A 20,829-nucleotide genomic window follows, 5' to 3' on the forward strand; every position below is an offset into this window, starting at 1 on the left:
ACATCTACTTCTATTTCTTAATTTTCATGTTGATATCGGCTTAGGATACAATATATTCTGATTTATTAATGATATTTTAGTATTATTTGGGTTAATTTTGAAAATTTCAAAGGAACATACCTATTCCATGATTGTATCCCATACAACTTTTAATTTGATCTTGAAGAGTTTCATGAAAACTGAAGTATCGAAATTGTATATCTTCCAATTCAAAATTTGTTACATCCATCATGTGAAACTCCCACAGAACCTCAGTGGATTGATGTCTCTGAAAGCATTTAAAGACTCTCCTACTCCATTCTTGCAACTCAACAGAAGCTTCACTCCCATAGTGGCAGTTCCAGGTTGGCTGTAAACAAATCATTTTCTGTGCTTTGGAAAGGGTTTAAAATATTTTCATTAACTTTTGATATGAAACTACTTAGGATTTTGAGAAAAGGGTGGCAGAAAGGCCCTAGAAAGTATGTTTTTAAAATTCTTTTCTTAAATTATACTTTTTCATGCAATATATTTGAATTGTAATTTCCCTTCCCTCTATTCCCCCCTTCTATACTTCTCCAGTCATCTGTATCTACATTCTTCTGACTCTCACTAGAAAACAAACAGTCATCTAAAGGATAAAAGTAAAATGAAAGTTAATGAACTGGAGTAGAACAAAACAAGCAGATAGAAATGAGCCAATGCAGGCTACAAGAATCAGATACAGACACAGAGACCCAGACTTCCATTCACACTCTCAGGAATTCCATGGAAACATAAAACCAGGAAAAAATATATACACAAAATATACCGAGTAAAAATTAATAGATAAATAAACAAATAACAAAAGGAAAAAAGCATTCTGAAGAAAAAGTCTTGACCCATTATGAGACAAGAATCCTCCAAAGATGATGTTCAGTTCTGTTAGTACTTTGTATGCAGTTTACACTTAAATTACTTTGTGTACTCAGTGAGATTCCCTTGGAGAAAACTACGTTTTCATTTTCAAATAATTACCCATTGGAAATAACTTCCAATTTAGAGATAAGTTGATATGCAGGGTTTGACTTCTTTCAAGGGCTAATTAATAGAAAAGGAGATCTGTGAGATGCTGTCCTCTGAGCATGATACAGTTGTGTCACTCAGGAACTCACAATAGTTACATCTATCTGAACAGACCCTATATAATATTGTCCCTGCCTATTCAAAGGAACTAAGTAAGCACAGTGCTGGAGAATAGAAAATGATGTAGCCACGGGTCTCTTACCAGTTGTTACGTGTATAGCTTCATGCCCATGTTCAAAGAAGAGGCTCAGTTTAAATCCAGGGGGTCATGAAGCAAAAAAATAAAGGCATGCATGTTCTATGGGGATTTGGTCTAAAGAGGGTATGTTGGTTGGGGCAGATAGGAGATTGGGAGTGTAGAGGGCTTCAATACATGTGTTGTGCATGTATAGAATTGTCAAAGAATAATGTGCTTTCTTAAAACTTCCAAATGTAACCAATAAGAACAGTTTGGCAGACATTCTTTCAAATCTGATCAATTTGTATTTAAAATTGGGTCTCATTGTGTAGTTCAAATTGATCTAGAACTCCCAGTGTTCTGTCTACTGCTACCTCTTGTAGCAGGTTTACTCTACATTGACATAATTATAGAATATGTGTAAATCTTCTGTTTGTAAAGTTTGATTATGTAATGCAATATTCTTTCTTTTGTTTTTCATTTAACAATATATCTTGAGTACATGTGCATGGGGAATTTCTTCATGGAACATTTAAGAAATTGTAGTATACTCATTTGTTTAAATAATAACGTAATGGTGGCTTTCAGATGATTTTCATTTTCATTAACTAAAGTTCGCTACAGAAAATCAGCAAGAACACTGACTCAGGCACCTTACTCAGTGGTGATTATTTACATTATATTTTGTATAAATTACAAAACATGTTGTAGGAATGATGTCAAGGCTGTTAAGTAATGTAATACTTGTATAAATACTGCCAAGTTTTCATCTCAGAAGACTATAATAAATACATATTGCCATCAATTTTATATGAAAGAAGCCATATTATAACATTCAAAATTAAATGATACATATATTTTAAAATGGTATCCGTCTCTGACTTCTGTCAGTTGTTGAATTAGGGGAAGGATTGACGAAGTTGAAGCGGGGAGCAACCTCTATAGGAAGATCAGCAGTCTCAACTACTCCGGACCACTGAGATCTCCGAGACACTGAGCCACCAACCAGGCAGCATACACAAGTTGGTCTGATGCTCTGACACATGTATAGCAGAGGACTGCCTGGTGTGGCCTAATCTTTGAGAGACTTGAGCCCACTGGGATTATGGTGCCTGGCAGTATCTGGGGAACATCCTCTTGGAGTCAGGGAAGGAAGAGCTGGAATGGGATGAGGAACAGTGTGAGGGGACCAGGAGAGTGTACAATGGAAGGAATGTAAATAAATATAATAATTTATAAAATAGTTTCACTCATAAATTCAAATGCTCGTTTCTTTTTAACATCTACATTGCATTTCAATCATGAAGTTTAGCCTTTTGTGCTTACTGAACTGTGTAAGCATTAATCCTGAATTTACTCTTCATACTCTTTGCAAATTGTCTCCTTTCTGATTATATTGCATCAATTGTGTTTGCATATGCAGTAGGCTTACATTTATAATTTGTGCACAAAATACATTAATGAATCTTTTTAATGATCTGTTATGTGTGATCGTCTGTGTATAGAGTTGTGCACATGAACACAGGCACTTGGGGAGACCATAAGATATCAGATCCCCTGGAGCTGCTTTTACAGCTAGTTGCAAGTGGCTTGATCGATGTTGAAAACTGGACGTGTTTGTTCTAAAGAGCAGTAAGTGTTCTTAACCACTAAGCTAATACTACAATAAATTATTCCATAATAAACTCAACCTATTTATAATTTTCTCATGTATTTCAGGGTATAATTGAAAGAGACATCTTGCCACATTCTAGGTTCTGAGACTATATTCAGGCATTAAGTTTTCCATATTTCTTTCATTTACCATAGTAAGATGTTTTGGATTGAATATGTTAATATTATGCAGTAAATCCTCCAAATGTTTACTTGTAGAACCTTGGCTTAGTGTCTGTTTCTTTCTTTTGCAATAACTATATTAATTTTACAGTTTGCAGTTCTCTCTTTCTTTACACAATCCATCTGCTGTGTTTTTCTTTCATATACAATGAAGCAAAAGTCTATTAGTTTTTCTTTGAATAGTCAATGTACTAAGAAAATGTGTTGAGCTTCCCATTTTAAGAACAATACAGTACATTATTTCTTTAAAATGTTCCTAGAGTTTTGTTTTTACTTTTTCTTATTATTATTGATCTAATTAGTCTCTTTATTAATATTCTGTGTAAGCTTTTATGTGTTTAGATCATGTAGTGAATATGGAAGGCTTCCAAACATATATGTGTTGGTATCAAATTTATGTTTTTGGTTTTTCATGGCATGAAATTTTATCTGCTCGGTCAACTCACTGGAACACACTATAAAACATTTAGGTGAAATATAGCTCCAGGCTGCTTTTATATATACAATGTTTTCATCATTTTTCTTTTAATAAATATTTTTGATTATTCTAATATATTTTGTTTTCCATATCCAGTTGGTAAATCTAGTATGCTTATTTTAATATTTAGTTAATAATTTAATCATAATTATTATGCATTTGATACCTAGCTAATACGATATTATTTTAGATACAATTGAATAAATGTAACTAGTTACCTTCAGCATGAGCTTGGTACATAATTTTGTTCATTATTACTATGCATTTGCATAAAACAGAGAATATTTCATTGTCCCTATCCTGATGCCAATTTTATTCAGTATGAGAGCTACCAACTACATGTGACGTATAATGATTTAAAAGAAGTTAGGGTTATATTGTTAAATGATATTTCCACAACATCAAGTAAGTAGAATTTTTTTTGCTTTAATAAATTAAACGCGCTATAGCAGGAAAAAGTTTAATTTCTTTTTGTTACATTAAGACCAAATTTAAATTTTTCATTCTCCTGCCTAGCAGAAAGTCAATATTGTTATACAGGAAGAAGTGCCAAGCACAGGTCAATTTCTAGTATAACATGTAATTACAATCATCAGTCTTGTCAGTTTCAAGTGATTGTTCACATCATGTCTGTAAAACACAATGATCAACATGGCAGGATAACCATAAGGGCAGTGCAGTGGCATAAATAACTTGGTGATAGCCAACAGCTCTCTAATTATGCTTAAGTCCTGTTCAATGAACATGGATGGTACTAGTAATTAAGCCACATATATAAGGCTATTGAAGCTGTGGTTATGGGAGAGAATGTACATCCCCTTATTTACTTAAGCCAGTATCTTACCTAACAACAATCATAGCCATGTGTCCTTATATACAGAATTAATTACAGTCTCTGCCATAAAGATCACAGTAAATATCTCAGCGATTCAAAATGCAGGATAGAAACTTCAAGTTCACTCTCAATGGCTCTATCTACAAAATGTCACTAGATTCAAGGATGAGGAACATTATAGAGGAGGGTGAGAGAAAATTGTAAAAGAGTAAAGTTTACTATGAGATGGTTTCTCAAAGTAATACCAGAAATTACACTCATAACGTCTTACTAACATGACTGCCTAAACAACAGCTGAGGAAGAGAGGGGATGGGGAAGAATTAAAGTTTAGTTTTCCTTCTGTTTCATTTCTTCTTCTTCTTCTTCTTCTTCTTCTTCTTCTTCTTCTTCTTCTTCTTCTTCTTCTTCTTCTTCTTCTTCTTCTTCTTCTTCCTACCTACCTCCCTCCCTCTCTCTCTCTCTCTCTCTCTCTCTCTCTCTCTCTCTCTCTCTCTCTCTCTCTTTTGTTGTTGGGTACTTCCTATTTACATTTCGAATGTTATTCCTTTCCATTTTCTAGTCCATAAGCCCCTTAACCCTTCCTCCCACCCTTCTATAATGCAGTTCACATATTCACCCACGGCCTCCCCACTTCCCCACATTCCCCTAAACTGGGGGGTCCAACCTTGGCAGAAGCAAGAGTTTCTCATTCCATTGTTTCCAAGAAGGCCATCCTTTGCTACATCCATTTGGAAACATGGGTCAGTCCATGTATAGTCTTTCTGTTGTGGTTTGGTCCCTGGAAGATCTGGTTGGTTGATATTGTTATTATTATGGGGTTGCAAATCCCTTCAGTTCTTTCAATCCTTTCTCTCATTCCTCCAATAGGGGTCTGGTTCTTAATTCAATGGTTTGCTGATGGCATTTCCTTCAGTATTTGACATATTCTGGCTTTGTGTATCAGCAGGGATCAAAATCCAGTTATTCTCAGCCTGCTCTTCTTAGCTTCATCCATCTAATCTAGTTTTGGTGTATGTATATGTATGTGCTACATGTGAGACAGGCTCTGAATGGCCTGTCCTTGTGTCTCTGCAATAAACTTTGCCTCCTTATCCCCTCCTATGTGTATTTTTGTTCCCCTTTAAAAGAAAGAGTGAAGCATCTGCATTTTGGTCATCCTTCTTGTGTTTCATGTGATCTGTGCATTGCATGATAGATAATCTGATCTTTTTGGCTAATATCCACTTAACAATGAGTGCATATCAAGTGTGTTTTTCTGTGATTGAGTAACCTCACTCCGAATGATGTTTTCTAGTTCATTCCATTTACCTATGAATTTCCTAAAGTCATTGTTTTTGATAGCTGAGTAATATTCCATTGTGTAGATGTACCATAATTTCTGTATCCATTCCTCTGTTTACGGGCATCTGGGTTATTTGCAGCTTCTGGCTATTATAAATAAGGCTGCCATGAACATAGTAGAGCATGTGTCTTTGTTATATGTTGGGGCATCTTTTGGGTATATGCCCAAGAGAGGTATATCTGGATCCCCAGGTAGTTCAATGTCCAATTTTCTTAGGAACCTCCAGACTTATTTCCAGAATGGTTGTACCAGTCTACAATGCCACCAATAATGGAGGAGTGTTCCTCTTTCTCTGCATCCTTCCCAGAACCTTTTATCACCTGGGTTTTCATCTTAGCCATTCTGTCTGGTGTGAGGTGAAATCTCAGGTTTGTTTTGATTTGCATTTCCATGATGACTAAGGATGTTGATCATTTACTTAGGTGATTTCCACCATTCAATTAATTTCAGCTAAGATTGTTTTGTTTCTTGCTGTACCCCATTTTTAATAGGGTATTTTGGCACTCTAGAGTCGAACTTCTTAAGTTCTTTGTATATTTTGAAGTGTTCCCACTATCAGATGTAGGATTGGTAAAGATCTTTTCCCAATCTTTTGGTTGCAGATTTGTCCTAATGACAGTTTCTTTTGCCTTACAAAAGCTTTGCAGTTTTATAAGATCCCGTTTGTCGATTCTTGACCTTAGAACACAAGGCCTTGGTGTTTTGTTCAGGAAATTTACTCCAGTCCTCATGTGTTCAAGACTCTTCCCCACTTTTTCTCCTATTAGTGTGAATGTATCTGGTTTGATGTGGAGGTCCTTGATCCACTTGGACTAAAGCTTTGTACATGGTGAAAAGCATGGATCCATCTCCATTCTTCTACATGCTGATGTCCAGTTGAACCAGCACCATTTGCTGAAAATGCAATGTTTCTTCCTTTGGATGGTTTTATCTCCTTTGCCAAAGATCAAGTGACCATAGGTGTGTGGGTTCATTTCTGGGTCTTCAATTATGTTCCACTGATATATCTGTGTGTCTCTGTATGAATAGCATATAGTTTTTATGACTATTGCTCTGTAATACTGCTTGAGTTCAGTGATAGTGATTCCCCCTGAAGTTCTTGTATTTTTGAGGATACTTTTAGCTCTCCTGGGTTTTTTATTGTTCCAAATGAATTTGCAAATTGCTCTTACTATCTATATTAATGAATTGAGTAGGAATTTTGATGGGAATTGCATTGTATCTGTAGATTCTTTTGGCAAAATTTCCATCTTTACTATATTAATCCTTCCAATCAATGAGCATGGAAGATCTTTCCATCTTCTGAGGTCTTCCACAATTTCATTCTTCTGAGACTTGAACATCTTGACATAAAGTTCTTTCACTTGCTTGGTTAAACTCACACCAAGTTATTTTATATTATTTGGGACTATTGTGAAGTGTGTGATTTCATTATTTTCTTTCTCAGCCTGCTTATCCGTTGAGTAGAGGAAGGCTACTGGTATGTTTGAGTTAATTTCATATGCTGACTCCTTGCTGAAGTTGTTTATCAGGTTAAGAAGTTCTCTAGTGGAACTATTTGGGTCACATAAGTACACTATCATATCATCTGCAAATAGTGATATTTTGATTTCTTCCATTACAATTTTTACCCATTTGACCTCCTTTTGCTCTCTGCTTGCTCTGGATATGACATTGAGTCCCATATTGAATACTTAGGGAGTGAGTAGACAGCCTTGTCTCGTCCCTGATTTTAGTGGGATTGCTTCAAGATTCTCTCCATTTAATTTGATGGTAGCTACAGGTTTGCTGTATATTTCTTTCACTAAGTTTAGATATGGGCCTTGAATTCCTGATCTTTCCAGGACTTTTATCCTGAAGGTTTGTTTAATTTTATCAAATGCTTTCACAACAACTAATGAAATGGTCATGTGGTTTTGTTCTTTCAGTTTGTTTATATAATGGATCACGTTGATGGTTTTCTGTATATTAAAGCATTCTTGCATCTGTGGGATGAAGCCTATTTGATGGATGATTTTTTTGATGTGTTCTTAGATTTGGTTTCCAAGAATTTTATTGAGTATTTTTGCGTCAATATTCGTAAGGGAAATTGTTCTGAAATTATCTTTCTTTGTTGGGTCTTAGTGTGGTTCAGGTATAAGAGTAATTGTGGCTTCATAGAAGGAATTCGGTATCACTCCATCTGTTTCAATTTGGTGGAATAGTTTGGATAGTATTGGTATGAGGTCTTCTATGAAAGTCTGATAGAATTCTGCACTAAACCCATCTGGACCTGGGCTCCTTTTGGTTGGGAGACCTTTAATGACTGCTTCTATTTCAGTTATGGGGTTGTATTTATTTGTTACTGATTTGACTTTGCTACCTGGTATCTGTCTGCAAAATTGGCCATTTCCTCCAGATTCTGCCGTTTTGTTGAAAATAGGCTTTTATAGTAGAATCTGATGATTTTTTTTAAATTTCTTCAGATTCTGTAGTTATGTCTCCCTTTTCATTTCTGATTTTGTTAATTTGGATACAGTCCCTCTGACTTCTAGATATTCTGGCTAAGGGTCTATCTCTCTTATTGTTTTTTTCTCAAAGTAACAGCTCCTGGTTTTGTTGATTCTTTGTATAGACCTTTTTGTTTCTACTTGGTTGATTTCAGCCCTGAGTTTGATTATTTCCTGCCTTCTATCCCTCTTTAGATTACTTATTTCTTTTATTTCTAGAGTTTTTTACATGTGATCTCTAGCACCTTACATATGCTCTCTGTTGTTTCTTTTCTCAAGCACTCAGAGCTAAAAGTTTTCCTCTTAGCTTCTCTTTCATTGTGTCACATATGTTTGGGTATGTTTTATCTTCATTTTCATTAAGTTCTAAGAGGTCTTTAATTTATGTCTTTATTTCTTTCTTGACCAAGTTGTCATGGAGTAGAGCATTTTTCAACATCCATTCATAGGTGGTCTTTCTGTCATTATTGTTATTGTTGAAGACCAGTCTTAGTGTGTGGTGATTTGACAGGATGCATGGGATTATTTCTATCTTCCTGTATCTGTTAAGGCCTGTCGAGTGACTGATTATATGGTCAATTTTAAAGAAGGTTCATGAAGGTTCTGAGAAGAAGTTATATCCTTTTGTTTTCGGATGGAATGTTCTATAAATATCTGTTAAATCCATTTAGTTCAAAACTTCTATTACTTTCACTACATCTCTGTTTAATTTCTGTTTCTATGATCTCTCCAGTGATGAGAATGGGGTGTTGAAATCTCCTACTATTATCATGTCAGGAACAATGTGCACTTTGAGCTTTAGTAAGGTTTCTTTTATGAATGTAGGTGTCCATGCATTTGGAGCATAAATACCTATGATTGAGAGTTCAGCTATGCGGATTATTCCTTTGATGAATATGAAGTGTTCTCCCTTAACTTTTTTAATGACTTTTGGTTGAAAGTCAATATTATTTGGTATAAGTATGGCAAATTCAAATTGTTACTTCATGCAATTTTCTTGGAAAGTTGTTTTCCAGTCATGTACTCTGAGAGAGTACCCATCTTTGTCTTTGAGGTATGTTTCCTGCATGCAGTAAAATACTGGATCATCTTTATGTATCCATTGTGTTAGTTTGTGTCTTTTCATTGGATAATTGAGTCCATAAATGTTGAGAGATATTAAGGAATAATATTGGTCACTTCCTGTAATTTCTGCTGATAGAGATAGAATTATGTTTGTCTTTCTTTTGGTTTCATTGCTGGGAAATTATATTCTTGCTTTCAGTATGGTGTATTTTCTCCCCTTATGTTGGCGTTTTCCATCTATTATCTTTTGTAGGCATAGATTTGCTGAAAGATATTGCACAAATTGTTTTGTCATTGAATATCTTGGTTGATCCGTTAATTGAAAGTTTTACTGGATACAATACCCTGGGCTGCCATTTGTGTTCTCTTAGAGTCTGTTTGAAAACTGTCCAGGATCTTGTGACTTTCATAGTCTTTGATGAGAAATCTGGTGTAATTCTTATAGGTCTGCCTATGTATGTCATTTGACCTTTTTCCCTTACTGCTTTTAATATTCTTTATTTTTGTGCATTTGGTGTTTTAACTGTCATGTGATGGGAGGAATGTCTGTTCTGGTCCCATCAATTTGGAGTTCTCTAGGCTTCTTGTTTGTTTATGGACATCTCATTCTTTAGGTTAGGGGAGTTTTCTTTTATAATTTTGTTGAAGATATTTACTGGCCGGTTATGTTGGGAGAGTCAACGCTTTCTTCTATACCTATTATCTTTAGGTTTGATCTTTTCGTTGTGTCTTGAATTTCCTCTATGTTTTGTGTCAGGAGCATTTAGTTTTACATTATCTTCATCAGTTCTATCTTTTCTATGGTATCTTCTGCCCCTGAGATTCTCTGTTCTGTTTCTTGTATGCTTTTGGTGTATTGCTTTTCAGGTGTCTTTAAATATCCAGTATTTTCTTTGGTGGAATAACTGGGCTCTGTGGATGCCAAGTAGTATTAGTTTCTGTTGCTTAGCTTTCTACACTTGCCTCTAGTCATTGGGTTGTCTCTGCTGTTTGCTTGTCTTGCTGCTTCTGAGAGTGACTTTTCCTTGCATTGGCCTCTGTATAAGAACTTTTGTAGAACTGTTTTCCTGTCTTCTTTCAGCCTTTCCTGAGAACAGGTGTTCTGATTTCATGTGTGTAGGCTCTCCTGGAGACTGTTTTCCACCCCTAGGTGCAGGCAGGAATTTAGGATCCAGCTATACTTCTCTTGGGCATATACCCAAAAGATGCCCCAACATATAACAAAGACACATGCTCCACTATGTTCATAGCAGCCTTCTTTATACTAGCCAGAAGCTGGAAAGAACCCAGATTCCTTCAACAGAGGAATGGATACAGAAAATATGCTACATCTACACAATGGAATATTACTCATCTATCAAAATCAATGCCTTTATGAAATTCATAGGCAAATGAATGGAACTGGTAAATATCATCCTGAGTGAGGTAACCCAATCACAGTAAAACACACATGGCATGCACTCATTGATAAGTGGCCATTAACCCAAATACTTGAATTACCCTAGATGCACAGAACACATGAATCTCAGGAAGGATGACCAAAATGTGAATCCTTCACTCCTTCTTTAAAAGGGGAACAAGAATACCCTTGTCAGGGAATAGGGAGGCAAAGTTTACAGAAGCTAAAGGAACAGCCATTCAGAGCCTGTCCCACATGTGGCCCATACATATACAGCCACTGAACTAGATAAGATGGATGAAGGAAAGAAGTGCAGGCCGACAGGAACCGGATGTAGATCTCTCCTGAGAGACACAGCCAGAATACAGCAAATACGTAGGCAAATGTCAGCGGCAAACCACTGAGCTAAGAGTGCAAACCCCGCTGAAAGAGTCAGAGCAAGGCCTGAAAGAACTAAATGGGATTTAGACCCCATATGAACAAAAATGCCAAGCAACCAGAGCTTCCAGAGACTAAGTCACTACCCAAAGACTATACATGAACTAACCCTGGGCACCAAAATCACAGGTATCATTGAATGCATATTAGGGCCACCAGTGGAAGGGGAAGTCTTTGGTCCTCCCAAGACTGAACCCCCAGTGAGTGGCATTGTTGGGAGAAGGGCAGTAATGTGGGGGTGGATCGGGAGAGGAACACCGTATAGATGGGGAGTTGGAGGGGCTAGGAAAATGTTAACCTGGGAACCTGTAAAGGGAATAACACTTGAAATGTAAATAAGAAATACCCAAGTTAATAAAGATTGAAGAAAAAAACACTCCTTCTAGAAGAAGAGAATGTATGATTTTCCGGTCAGGATCTGTGCGAAGAATTTTGGACACCTGGTCAAATGTGGAAAAAACCCTATAGAACATTAGAAACATTTGGTTATGTCCGGAAAGTTTTGGGTTGGTAGGAACACGTTGGATAAAAATGGGAGATCAAAGTTCTTCATGTCTATATAGGGAAAGATGTTGGGAAACTGGAATGTGTGGGGAAATTACCTGTCCCAGTTTGTCAGAAGAAGAGTCAGCAAAAGTTGGCCCAGGCACAGTGTGATCTTCTTTGAATCTTTCACTGTTCTCTCCAGTACTGTGTTTTGTAGATGTTGCAGGCACTCTGGCTACCAACTCGTCAGAGTTCATATAATCTTCAAACCCAGTAGACATAACCCGCTTTTTTTTCACCTTCCCAATAATGGGCACTAAAGATGAGGCCACTCTTTTTCTGGTAGCAGGATGTAAAGCAGATGTTCTGGTATCCCTGGTCAGTGGGTTACTCAGTGATCTGCTATACTAGGTCTGTGGATTACTCATGACCTCAGGAACCCTCAGAGGGAGTGGAACTGTCCATTTCTTGTTCTCTGTCAGTTCCCTTCTGGGGTCTAGGTCCCTCTTATTGACTGAAGCCCTTATATGATCTTTGATTTTATGTCGATTTTCTGTAACACGAGCCTCAGGTTTTTTGTATCTCTGGTCTTCATAGGGTTCTGTGCATCTGAACTTGTGCCGAGTCTAAGTTTTCCTGGAGGTGCAAAGTCCCTCGGGTCTCTGCTGTTCAAGTGCTTCCCCTGTTGGGGTAGGATGTTGTTATCTGGTTGGAGGACACTGAAGGGGGTCCCAGGCCATGGAGCCTGGGAAATCGGCGGTGCATGGTCAGAGGGTAAAGTCCGGGATGAGGCTTGCTGGCCTCTCTCCACCCGTTTGGCCATTTAGTCGCTAAGGAAATGGAACAAGAAATGGCAAATGGGCTACTACCCCGTGAAGGGGCAGTGAACGTATTTGCCAATGGTGAGTCATGGTGAACATCAGTTAAGCTGTATCCTTTGAGAGTGGCTCTCTCTCCCGAGAACCGTGGACACATCCTGAACGGGAAGCAGGGCGAACTCGGTTGAACATTGATCTCGTGAAACAAGCAAAGCTCAAGGGCTGTCCTGGAAAGCGCACGGCCACTCAGAAGCTGCCTCACTTGTCAGTTCTGCTTGTTGTAGCGGGGCAATCATCCATGCTTTCTGAATGAGGAGGAACCCTGTCGAGTCTTTTCCTCTGAGTCCAGAGTGCTACCTGCTCTTGTGCCCATTGTCAGGGGCCAAGACAAGGGATTCTGGAAAGAGCAACATGATTGGAAAGGACAAGGGGTGCTTAGGAAACTGTGCGGTCCAACGACTACTAACAAGGGTAGATCCATCTAACTGGAGGCCATCAGTGGTGCAGTGATGTGTGTTGGAGCTTCATAACCAAATGGGAAAGGCTGGTCCAGACCTTTCCTCCTCAGAGACCGCAGGTACTGGAAAATCACGGGTGGACCGTGTAAGGGAATGAGCATGTGATAGGATTTGAATAGAGCATAGAATGTGTGGGATCGATATTAGAATTCCATGTGAGTTCCAGGTGTAACTGTGATGCTTCTGCCTTGATGTCTCACTCACTATTTTTTCTTGACCTAAAGCTCTTTATATACTTTCCACGATGATATTTTTGAAATATTGAGTATGATACACAATGGAAAGTATTTTATCTAATCACTTATATTGAAATTCTAAATGTCTTTTGACACACTATGCAGTTGCCTGACCAGAAGTCCTGGGATGCTTTCAATACAGGTAAGTTGATTGAACACAAACTGTTTGTGTTACAAGCTTTGCTTGTAAGTAATTCTTTTGGTGACCCCCAATTAGATTGAACAAATGTCTCCTGCCTTTTACAGTAATATCTACAATCACCCTTGCTTGGAGAAAGGAGTTAAGTGTTATGCCTTCTCTGAATGAAGAGAAAGACCAAAGTCTACACTCCTCAGAGAAACAAGAAATCAGGAACTGTAGGAAGAAATATGCATCTAGGGAACAATAAGTGTTCCAAGCTAACCTGTGCAGTAACATAATGTATAGAAAATACCACTCCTTTATTATTAGTATTATTAATCATTGTATTTGTTTTCATTTCAAATATTAACCCCTTTCCAATCCCCATTAATAAAACCCACCACCGCATTCTCCTCCTCTTTGTCTCTAAGAGGGTGCCTCCCCAACTCTCTACTCATTCTTGTCTCACCTCTCTAGAATCACTCTCCTATGAATCTCTCTTCTCTGGAAGATCAAGCATCTAAAGAACCAAGTGCTTCCACTTTCACTGGTATGAGATGAGGCAGTCTTCTGATACATATGTAGGGTACCAGAGCATGAATATTCTATGGTTGGTGGTTAGGGCCATGGGAGCTTTGAGGTGTCTGGTTAGTTGATATCATTGTTCTACCTCTAATTACAATCCCCTTCAGCAACTTCAGCCCTTCCCCTACATCTTCCATTGGTTTGGTTTCTGCAGATCTCTGGATGGCCTTTCCTTCAGCTTCTGCTGCATATTTGCCCCTGCATTTCCATTAGACAGGGATAACTCTGATTTAATAAGAGATGGATGAGTGGTCCCATCCCTTCACTGGGGGCCATGTCTATCTACTGCAGGTGGTGTCTTCAGGTTCAATATCACTGTTGTTGTGTATGTTGCCTAATTTCATGAATGTTAGGGCCAGGGAACCTGTCGAAATCTTAGTATCAGGGACATTCGAGAGATTACCCACTTACCAGTGACTGCATGCCATGTGCCTTTATTTGTGTTTGTGTTACTTCACTCAGGATGATGTTTTCTAGTTTCATCCATTTGCCTGTGAATTGCCTGAAGTCATTCTATTTAATATCTGAGTACCACACCATTGTGTAAATGTACCACATTACCTGTTTCTCTTTTAAGGGACATCTGGGTTCTTTCTAGCTTCTGCCTTTTATAAATAAGGTTGCTGTGAACATAGTGGATCACGTGTCCTTGTTGTAGTTTGGAACAAGTTTTGGGTATATGACATTGAATGGTACAGCTGGGTCCTCAGGTAGGAAATACTATGTTCAATTTTCTGAGGAACCTCCAGTCTGGTTCCCAGATTGGTTTTAATAATTTGCAATTTCAACAGTGACAGAGTGTTCCCTTCTCTCCATATCCTTGCCAGAATCTGTTGTCATCTGCCTTTTTTATCTTAGTCATTCTGACTGGTATGAGGTAGAATCTCAGGATTTTTTTTTTTTTGATTTGCTCTTCCCCAACGACTAACAATGTTGAAGATTTCTTTAGGTGCTTCTCAGCCATTCAGTATTCATCAGTTCAGAATTTTTGTTTAGAATTGTAGCCCACTATTAAATAGTGTTATTTGATTCTCTGGAGGATAACTTATTGAGTTTTTTGTATATTTTGGATACTAGCGCTCCATCGGATATAGGATTTTTAAATATCTTTCCCAATGTGTTAGTTGCTGTATGGGAGTAATGACAGTGTCCTTTGCCTTACAAAAACTTTGAATGTTTATGAAGTTCCATTTTTTCAATTTTTGATATTAGAACAAAAGCCTTTGTTGCTCTATTCACGAAATTTTTCCCAGTACCAATGTGTTCAATGATTTTCCCTGCTTCTTCATCAGTTAGTTTAATTTTTTCTGGTTTTATGGGGAGGTCCTTAATCCACTTTTATTTGAGCTTCGTACAAGGAGATAGGAATGGATTGATTTGCATTCTTCTACATTCTGCCCTTCAGTTGAAACAGTACAATTTATAAAAAATGCTATCTTTTTTTTTCACTGGATGGTTTTACATCCTTTGTCAATTTTCTGGTGGCCATAGCTATGTGGGTTCTTTTCTGCGTCATCAATTCATTTCTATTCCATTGATCTACCTGCCTGTCTCAATAACAATACAATACAGTTTTTCATCACCATTGCTCTGTAATACAAGTTGAGCTCAGGGATGGTGATTTCCCCAAAATGCTTTTATTTTTCAGGATAGTTTTCTCTATCCTGGATTTATTTTATTCCAAATAAATTTGCAAACTGCCATTTCTATGTTTGTGAAGAATTGAGTTGGAATATTGATGGAGATTGCATTGAATTTGTAAGTTGCTTTGGGCAACATGGCCATTTATACAATATTAATCCTGCCAATACACGGACATGGGAGATCTTTCTAAATTCTGAGATCTTCTTCAATTGATTTCTTCAGAGACTCTAGTTCTTGTTCTATATATCTTTCAATATTAGAGTCACACTGAGGTATTATATATACTTCTTATGTACTTGGTCACACTGATGTATTTTATATGCATTTTGTCTATTGTCAAGGGTGTCATTTCTGTAATTTCTTTCTCAGCCTGTTTCTCTTTTGAGAAAAGGAAGGCTACTGATATGTTTGAAACAATTATATACTCTGCCACTTTGCTCAAGTTGTTTATTTGGTTTAGAAATTCACTGGTGGAGTTGGTGGTGTCATTTAAATATATTACCACATCATCTGTATATAGTGACATTTTGAATATGTCCTTTGTAATATGTATGACTTTACCTACATTTGTTTTCTAATTACTCTGGCTAGGATTTTGAATACTATATTGAAAAGGGTGGGAGGGGGGTATCCTTTACTTTTCCGAATTTAGTGGGATTGCATTAAGTTTCTCTCCATTTAGTTTGATGTTATCTAAATGGTTTGCTGTATATTGCCTTTACTGTGCTTTTTTATGGTCTTTATATTTCTGATATTTCCAAGACTTTTAACATGAAGGGGTAACTTAAGAAAAACGCTTTCTGGGCATTTAATGAGATGATTGGTTACAGTGGCTCTTTCATATCCAATATATGGAGAGCCTTGTAACTGAGGTCTGAGGAATCTCTCAGGAGGGATGTGCCACACAGATATTTTTCTTCGCATTTTTTGAATATAACTGAGTGCTGCCTATTGGCAGCCATGGCCTATGGCCACTATTTTTCTCTGCTTCACTATGCGAACCAAATGAGTGGTGAGGTATGTTCCCAATTGGCAATTGATTCATGGGCAATGGGTTGCCTTGTAGGGTTGGGACAAAACTACTTGAGGCCCAAATCTAACTACCCACAAGGAGTTGATAAATTCTTGGTCATCTTCCATACCACAGTGACATCCATGCTCAACTCCATCATCTATAGCTTAAGGAACCAAGAAGTCAAGGCAGCACTGAGTAGAACTCTGGGTCTGAAGAAAGTTCTAATAATAAATAGGTAATTAAGGATCCCAAAGTGCCCTTTCAAAAAGGTGCAAAGTCTGTGAAAGAAAGAAAACAAAACCACTGTGCTCTTTTTTGCTTTCTTGAAACAAACTTTAAGAAACATAACTTGGTTTCAGAGTGTTTTCTTTATTCACCACCATGCTTAATTGCAAACAATTTTAAAGTATGCTTCTTATTAAATTATTTTAGTAGATTAATCCAGTACTTAAACGTTTTCATCTGGGCAGAGTTTAAACCACATGCTAATGTCTCAGGGGCCTTGAAAATTCTCTGTATCCATTCTTAGCTATTTGGCAATATTCCACACATTGTTTGTAAATGATTTCAGCTCATAATGTTACAATTCCATATTCCTCAGTATATGTCAATTTATTGCAGTGGACTGGAACTGATAATTAATTCTCCTGACATTGAATGTTTAGACTCTGCTTTGTGTACCATTTGTTCAGTCCATACTTCAGTTCTGGGCACCCAGGGCCTATGATTTTGGAAGAGGAGTAGTCTTTCCTCCACCTTTTGATTTCTAATAGGGCAGTGGAAAAGAATTTCAGCCAGGTGGTTCTCAACATCAATATCATAGTTTCAGATAAACACACATATGCGCGCACGCGCACACACACACACACACACACAGAGACACACACACACACACACACACACACAAAGAAGCAAGTATGCACACATTATACAGGATTTGGAGTGGGTTTACAAGTGACAGAATGCAAGTATAAAAGTCACCTAGTGTCAGATAATTACATTCAGATTGCTATTTAACAAGAAAATAAATAACATCAAATTATAATATTGAGTCTTTATTAATATAATTAAATAAAATAAAATTCCATTTAAGTATGCTGAAAATATGGAAGACATTAAAAAAATTACCATGACACTAAAACTACAGTATTGTTTTAGGCATGAGTCACCCAAACAGAACGACCATAATTATATTCTTTTTGGACTCATTGTTCTGAGTGTACTTACATGCACTAAGGACAATTCAGGCCAAATGTTTTTAAAAAAATGACCAAGATGCTGAAAACAAATCCTAAAGTATTGAAGAGACACACAGTCTTTCCACAGGCTTTAAGTAATTATCCTATAACTTCTATTACTTTAAAAGGAAATACAAAAGAAAAATACATTAAAATATTTTAACTATGAAAGGAAAATAATTTAAAATAATTTTATTGCTCCATAATTGCGTGTTGTTAAGATGACAGGCTTCCTCCTAATGTTTAACTGCATTAAGCCAAGCAAGAAACACTTTTTGGTATCTGTGTCAAGAACATGTAATCACAATCTAAAAGAGAAAAACCAATGACCTAATCCAAATTCAGAGACATTCTAGCAAATTAATTATTTATTTTCAAAGGTGTGGTCACAGAAGATAAAAATAATAATGACTTATCACAGAACAGAATGACGTAAGATATGTAATAACTAAATGTCAACTGGATTTCTGGATTGGATTCAGCCATAGAAAGTGTACAGTTCTAGAAACTTTGTTGTTATGACTTGGTCAACCTACTGTGTTACATTTAACAGTTTTTTTTTCAATTTTCTGATTTTTGAGAATTAGTCATTACATTGATTAAAGTATATAAAATTCAGGAATTAGGTTATGATGTAAAATCATACTGTTTCCTACCAAATAAATCTGATTTTCCTGTATAGTTTGAATTCTGCTTTATTTCTTGTATTTATATATTTTATTAAATTATTTATGTCACAAATGCTGTCGTTCTTACTGTTTATCCCCCACAGAGTTCCTTACCCCAAACACCATACCTTTCTGATTTCTTCTTTCAAAAAGTGAAAATAACAGTAGTTATAAGGCATGTTTAGTCCCTGAATAGCTGTTCATTTGGCCACAAATTTGAAAATCTACAACATTGAGAGTGCAGACATCAGGAAATAGCTTCAAAAATTATCTTCATAAATTATTCTCCAGTTATCAGTTAACAGCTATTAGCTTGACAAAACTGGAAGAATCCCGGAACATAAATTTCCTTCTTCGTATATACATAGAGAAAAATGATCAGACAAGAAGGAAAACAGATAGTAACTTCCCTGGACTCAACCGAAGAGATCCTCAATTCCTGTAATGTATTCTGCATGAGTTTACAGAATTTATATGTTAATACCTGAAAATAAACACCTACAAAATCCAACAACAAACTAATCACAATCTAAATATTTATAAAAGCTAAATAAATATGTGGAAAGTATATTTTTTCATCTATATATGAGTATACTAATGTTTATTAATTTGTATATTAATAAAATTTAAATTTTATTACTGCAAATTTTTATTGCAATTTTTTAAATAAATAGATTTTAAGTGACTCAGGTGATTTTTAACTTTTTCTTGCTTTGTATTATGGATCAATACAATGTTTATTTGACTGCGATTATCACTTTGAATATTCACATAAATCAAATTATGTCAACCAGGAACTGCTTTGTACTTTTTGTTGTACATATGTAAGTGTTTTACCTGCTTGTCTTCATGTGCAGCCCTTGCATGCCTAGTGCCCAGGAGGTTGAAGGGGGTGTGAGATTCCGTGATGCTGAAATTACAGCCACCTGTGAGCTGTCACATGTGAGCTGGCGATTTGTCCCAGGTTCTCTGGAAGAAGAGTTAATGCTATAAATCACCAAATCATTTCTTCACCTACCGCAAACGCCATTTTTTGTAAATATAGTGCCTAAGCTGACCTGTCTTCTGCATAGACCACTGTTTTTTCAAATGTTATAATTTAATATTTACACACACACTGCTTCCTACCTTCATATACATATACTCACACAGACAACACATACACACACACACACACACACACACACACACAGCTACTTCTTTCCTTCAAGTAGACTTAGTTATTTTCATAGTTATTTGTTTATTTCTTCACTTTACATGCTGCACACTGCCCTCTCAAGTTCACCCTTCTCACATTCTTTCTCCCAGCCCTTTCTCCTCAAAGGAGTTTCTGACCCCACAGGGTTATCCCCTCATGATGCATATCCAGTCTCTGTGTTGCTAATCACATCCTCTGCTACTGAGTCCAGACAAAGCAGCCAAGATGGATAGCGGTGGGGAGGTAGAGTTCATATCCAGAAATAGGCATAGAGTTGGGGTAAGAGAGATGCCCAAGAATCATTGGGTGTTTCCTAAGCTGAGACTCACAGTCTCATTGATATGAACCTGAAGAGCCCTCCTCCTATAGCCAGAGAGCAACCAAAATGGAGTGATAGAGTCACCAACTTTTGATGCAAAATTTATTCTGACCACAGGAAATGCAGGGTCCGTGCATAGAGCAGATAGTGAGGAATGGTCAACCAATGGTTAGTACAGATTGAGACATCCCCCATGCATCACCACTGATCCCTAACTCTATTAGTGACACTCTGTTATGCTTGCAGACAGGAGTCTAGCCTGACTTCCCTCTCAGAGACGCCACTAAGCCACTCAATCAGACAGATGCAGAAACCCACTAGTCCAACCATGGGTGGAGCTTGGGGACTCTGATGGAAAAACAGAATGAAAAGGATTATGGCCTCTAAGGATATAGGCACTCCACAGGCTTTATCTTCATGCAGGTATTGAAAAATTAGAATTGGGCTTTCCCAAAACATGTTATCTGTAAATGGAATATGTGTTTTTTTAAAATTCATTTATTTCTTTATTCACTTAATATCCCAAAATCGGTGCTCCGTCTTCATGGGATGCCAAAACACATTGTCGGGGGCACCTGTAAAAGACAAAGCTACACATTTGCTACCTATGTCCTGGGGGCTTAGGTTCAGTCCACGTTCACTCTCTGATACGTGGTTCATCTTTTGGCAAACCCCAAGAGTTGCTGTGAATTGACTCTATTGCTCTTCTTGTGGAGTTCCTCATATCATCTGGGCCTCGATTCTTCACCGTTTTTTTTTTCCAAAAGACTTCCCAAGCTCCAATTAATGTTTGGTGGTGAATCTTTACAGTTGTTTCTCTAAGCTGTTGGGTGGAGTCAGAGAAGAGTTATGCTAGGAATCTGTCTGCAAGCACGATA

This window comes from Rattus norvegicus, chromosome Y (genome assembly GCF_036323735.1).
Source record: "Rattus norvegicus strain BN/NHsdMcwi chromosome Y, GRCr8, whole genome shotgun sequence".
Taxonomy (NCBI): Eukaryota; Metazoa; Chordata; class Mammalia; order Rodentia; family Muridae; genus Rattus; species Rattus norvegicus.